Source organism: Manis javanica, chromosome X (genome assembly GCF_040802235.1).
Source record: "Manis javanica isolate MJ-LG chromosome X, MJ_LKY, whole genome shotgun sequence".
Taxonomy (NCBI): Eukaryota; Metazoa; Chordata; class Mammalia; order Pholidota; family Manidae; genus Manis; species Manis javanica.
The window spans coordinates 136,732,685-136,738,684 of record NC_133174.1 but is presented as its reverse complement, the minus strand read 5'-3'; positions in this window follow the sequence as shown (position 1 = coordinate 136,738,684).

Below are 6,000 nucleotides of genomic sequence, written 5' to 3'. Positions count from 1 at the left end.
CTGGCTTCTCCCAGGCAGAGGAGCCATCACAGGAATTGGGTGTTCTCTGTTTTGCCACAGTAGGAAGCAATATAAACACTCTTCAGAATTTTGCTGGTGAGATGATTTTTTTGTTGTTGTTTCTATCTCCTCTTTGGAAAATCTCCATGCCTATCTGATGCTTTTGCATGCATTGCAAACACCATCTGTTACAACCTGAGACACACATACTGCATGTAATTAGTAATATAAGCCAGTGTTGCAGTTGTACCTGGCAGGGGAAATTGACAGAACCACAACTTCCTCTGTAGGACTGACATGGTGAACAGGGCACTTGTGGTTTCTCTGAGCTTTTGCGTTCATCAGTTAAAGGTCTCTTTTTGCTGCTGTGGACACACTGCCTATTTGATTAGAAAATGGCCTTGAAGAAAATAGGTAGCTTCTCCTTAGAGCTGTTCGGAGCACATTCAGGAGGAAGTCCAAGCTGGGGGCTGTTTCAAGAGGCCCGAGGAGAACTCCTTGGCCAGGAAAGTCCAGGGCTGGGGGCAGAAGGTGTGGCTCTCTCTCTGCCTCCACCATCAACACCTCCGGAGTGGTAATGGAACTGGCACACTCCTGCCAACCAGCTTACCATAATAACTTCTTGGCCTCCCTGCTGCCCTCATCTTCCATGTGCACAATCACTGAAGCCTCCCAAGAGGTAGGAAAGAGTTTACTGTCTGTTACTCTTCTGGAGAAAACTGAAGCTCAGGGATGAGGTGACCTGCCCTGTATCCTAAGGGGCACAACTGGGACTGGAGCCCAGATTTTAGGCTCTTGCCCTCTGTCCTGTCTCATCTTTCCTTTACTCCTCTTCTGCTGCACCAGCTCTTTCAGCTCTTGGCTTATGGGAGGTCGTAAGGGCATCCTGAGGAATAGATTTTGAGGGTTTTACAGAGCCGACAAGGTCCACACAGGTGCCGAGTATGAGCATGCATGTTGGGGGTGGTAGAATCAACCTTCCTGGGGATGGATGCCCATTAGTGAGCTCTAGCTTCTGGTTTCCTCCCATTATTACAGGATGTTGCCCCTGTATAGAGGCTTCCTAGTTCTTGCTGCCACGGCTGTGCAGAGAGATAGCCATGGGTATTCCTTAAAGGCACAGATCGTGTGTTCTTTTGTGTGTCCCCAGAGGCTGGCTCAAGGCCCAGCAGCCAGCATGGCCAAGAGGGCCCTGAACATCAAAGAGGCAATGGTGGGGAAGGAGGGCCAGGGCTTTTGCTAGCTGGGGACTAAGGGTACAACTAACAAGACGGAGACAGAATTCCACCCCTCATGGAGTGGAAAGTCTAGGTGGGGAGATGCACTATGCATAAACAAACAGAAAGACACGATCACAAGCCATGATGAGTTCTTGGGATGAAATGGATATGCTCGACTGTAGAAAATTGTGGGTAAGGCAGTTACTCAGAATTGGTGCTCTTGCCTCTTGGAAGAGGTGCTGTTGAAGCTGAGATATAAGTGATGAGAAGGAGGTAGCCATTTAAAAAGTTGGGAAAAGCACTTTAGATCAGAGAACAGCATGAGTTGTTTCCTATTATTATGCTCATATATGTTCCTGCTGGAGAAAACTGTGGCCAAGGGGGTGTGAAAATATGCCTTGACTTTCACGGGGAAGCTAGAGGCCACAGTACAGGATTCAATGGCAAATGGCGGGTAGCCTGTGGGCATGGATGGTGCAGGCTTTGGCACTGCCTCACCACCTGCTGCTTCATATGCACATTGCCCCGTGGGCTATGAGGTTCCCACCTGAGTGAGGCCAGGACCATCGATGTGGACAGCTGCCTCCCATTAGTAATCTGAACAGGATTGCACTCGGTGCTCCTCAAGAGCCCTTCCAGCCTTAAGACCTTTAAGGACTTCAAGGGCTCCTGCTCTCGCTCTGTTCTTCAGCCCTTGATAATATCTCCACCCTGATTCATGGTAGGGCAAAACTCATCTGGCCAACAAATTTGGCAATACGTATCAATAACCACAGAATGTCCAGGAGTTTCACTTTTGGAAAATATATTCTAAGGAAAAGAATTCAAACTCTTTATGTGTACATTGCAGGGTTGTCCAAATGGGAAATTTGGAAGCTATCCAAAGGCTAACAGTCAAAGATTGGATAATTAGAAAATGGTAGTAATAATCTCAGCTGACATGTGCTATGGAGTTACTGCTGGTACCATGCTAAGTGCTTTTATGGTGTTGTCTCATTAAGCCTCAAAACAGCCCTGGTGACGGACACTATGCTACTGTGACCCGTAGTTTACAGAGCAGGAGCCTGAAGGCCAGGGGCTGGATCACTTGTGTAGGACCACGGAGCCAGTAGTAGTGGGGCTGCAACTGGAACCCAGTTCCATCCGACCCCAAAGCCAAGGCTTTGAACCACCTATGATGCACTTTTCTTTTTGTCTCTATCAAGTCCACTTCATGTGGTTCTCAAAATGATGATTGTAGTATGTGAAGATGCTTATAATTGTATGTGAAAAAAGTAGGATGTGGAATTGTAGATATGATTAGCAGCATTTATTTATAACCAAAAAGGCAGGAGGAAATATTTCAATGTTAACATTGGTCATTTTGGGATGAAAGCTCAATAGCCACAGGGATGAAAGCACAGCATAGAGAACATAGTCAATAGTTTCATAACATCTTTCTGTATTGACAGATAGTAACTACACCAGTTAGGGTGAAGATTTAATCATGGAGGTTACTGTTGAATCACTATGTTGTATAGTTGAAACCAATATAATATTATATATCAACTATACTGCAATGAAAAATCATGTGAAAAAGGAAAAAGCTCAGTTGTCTTTTTACACTTCTCTGTAGTTTCCAAGTTTTCTATAATACATATTTATTACTTGTATAATAGAAATTCTGCCAATAACTTGTCATTGAACCTGGGATCACCAAGGAAACCTCCTTCATCTTTTACACCAAAGTGGCCTCCATTCCATTTGCCTTTAGCTGGTTATCCATAAGCCTCATTTGTTTATAGAAAGCACGGACGAGGAAGAGGAAGGAAGCACTTCAACTGTTTGCCTTCAGGTCTTTGCCAAGGAAGTGATTACGTCTTCCCGCATGTATCCTGTCAGTAGAGAGTTTAGTGACAGAGAACAGTAGGGTTTTGTATAGGTGGAGGGTAAAAATATTGTTGTTCCCTTTGCTCTGCCTCCACCTCCTTTGTCCAGTTAGTGTCTGAAGAGTTGAGAGCTGAGGCTAAGGTGTGGCATCATTTAGATTTGGCAGATGAAAACGTGTAACTCTAGGCCTCACTGGAAAAGAAAGTTTGCTTTGCTTGGTGGCAGAAAGCCCTCAGTCCTTCCTCTGTGCAAAGATTTACAGAATATAAAGGAAAGTCAGGTGGGCAGTTTCTTTGACTTTTGTGATGGTTCTTGTTTAAACATGCAGTGTCCATTTCAGAGCTTTTAACACTCACTTTGTAGGTCACAATAGTCTCTCATTTGCTGTAAATACTAAATGAGCAGGCGTATGGCGGATCATGATTTATATGACCATGTTTAGTTTGATTAAATATTTGCCTTTCATATTTGATTTCTTATTAAATGGTGATTCAGAAACCCACTATACAATAGCCATATTTGTAAGTCTGATAAGTTATTTAGAAATTTTGCAACGCCAGCATGCATGTTTGTGTGTGTGTGTGTGTGTGTGTGTGTGTGTGTACATATAAGCTAAGAGGACTCTTTTTGTCTAGGAAGCAACATCATTCTATGTCTCAGTTAAGATTTTTTTTCCCTTGCAAAATAGTTTTTCAGCCACACTGGCAAGAGTTACTTTAAAGGTTTGAACAGTCCTGGTCCTGGAAAAAGAAGGGCAATTTCCTTCTAGAACCAAAGGAAGGCAAGTTTAAGGATACTGAGCCATCTAGGACTGGGCTTTCAAGATGTGACTTGCTGGAGTGCCTGGATTTTGGTATCTGAAACCTTTTTGTTTGAAAAACCATCTCCCTTGCAGAAGCTGTCGTCTCCACCAAATGGATCTTGTTGATGATGGCAGAAAGAGCTTTTTCCTAATTATGAAATGCTGACAGGGCGTCTGTGAGATAACAGAGTGGGCCTGCATCAGCCAGGACATTAGTGTCAGGGGAGGCACGGCATGTCTTTGGGTCACTTGGATAATGAATCCTTTGCTCAGGACTAATCAAGTGTCTCTAAGGCCAGGACTGGATTTAGAAGCTGTGGTTGTGCCCACTGCAATTGCAGGGCAACTGCATGGAATACCTGCTGGGCCCTCTGCTTCGAGTACGTGTCCTCAACTTCACCTGGCTCAGGCAAGGATGGGGCTTTTCTTGTGTTCCCACTGCCTCTGAGCTTGCTGTAGCTGGGGCTTGACCAGTCTGGAAGGTCCCTGGGAGATCACTGCTGTAGCCCCTTGATGGAGACACTGAAGCCAGAAAGGGGCTCGATTTGCTCCAGAAAGAACATACAGGGTCTATGGTAGCGCTGAGGCTCAGCCTCCCAAAGTGTTTCCATGGCAGATGTCTGTGCTGCACCTTCTGTGAGAAATGAGGATGTGTGCATGTTGGGGGTGGTCAGGCAGCACCCTTTGGAGTGCTGGTGCTTTCGGGCGGCGTTGCGTGTCTGTCTTGGGGCCCACCCTATTATGGCCAGGGAGGAGCATGGGTGGTCTGGCTTTAAGTGCATGCTGCTTGCTCTCTCACCCTCCCGTCCCAGTAGTGGGGTTTGGGGTGCCTTGGAAATACAGAGAACTTGCTCCCCTCCCTGCCTCTCCCCTCCCGCCCCTCTGGGCCTGCAGTGCAGGGGTGTCGGGGGTGCTGGCCTGTCTCCTCCACAGACTCAGCATTTCATGGCCATTCCTAGCAGCACTAGGACAAGTGGGGGCTCCCATGTGAGCACCCTGGTTCTCTCTTGCTCTTTTATTCCAGCCTCCAGTTGTATTTTTGAGAAAAGAGGTGGAAGGAGCCTCAAGACTTACTTTAATCTTATGGAAACCATCCCCCCCACCCAGCCCCTGTGTTCTCCCTCGGCAGTAGATTTTACCACGGTTCTTCTTTTTTCCTTTATTTTACTATTTTTTTTTGGGGGGCCACACTTTCCATTAAATCTAGAAGTCTCTGGTAATAGGTAATTGTAGAATTTAAATTTTTTTCAGGCTTTCCCTCCCTTCTCTGTGAGTTTTTGTTGTTGCTGTTCATTGAAGTCTGATGCTCTTAGCACTGATGTTTGGCAGTGGGCATTTTGGATATGAGGAATTTCACATGGTGGGTTGGTTGAGAAGTGAACGTGCAAAGCGATCGGTGGTGCCGTCTGAGTCATGATTGACATAGTTTTCCCTTGACTAATTTTAAACCCACTTTTTTGGATTGACAATGTTAATATTCTTCTGTCTGCTCCCTTCTTTCATTTTATGAATTGGCTGTGAGACTGTGTGATATGTCGTCTGGGCTGCGGATTATGGGACCAGGTTTTCATCTCTAATGCTTTCCTTATGTTTACAGACCTCAACAGTTTCTGTGGGTGGTAGCACGTACCACTAGAGAAGGGAACATGAGTGGTATAAGCTTCCATCTCCTGGGTGACTGGAGGAAGAAACAGTGAGCAGTAGAATGTTTTAAAAGTAAAAGAGAAACTCAGATGGTTATCACCTGGTTAAAAAAAACCCTTCCGTTCAAGTGAAGATTCTGTCACTAGATCGCCAAGCTGTAAAGGCAGATTCATAGTACCAAGGGGGATGACTCCACAGAGTTGAGGAATGTCTGTGATGGAAGGATCCATAGAAGATCATTCAGGCAGTAAACTTTTCCAGGCATCTTGTATGTGGCCAGGTACTGTTCTGGGGAACAGACATCCTCCAGTCTTATCCCCTCCATTGGCTGATAGATACCTTGGTTTCTCCAAAGAAAGGAGGGGACCTGCTTAAGGTCACACAGCCAGTCCATGGCAGGGCTAGGCTAGAATGCAGGGCCCTTGGCACCCGGGAAGCTGCCAGTTATGTCCTAACCTTGCCACT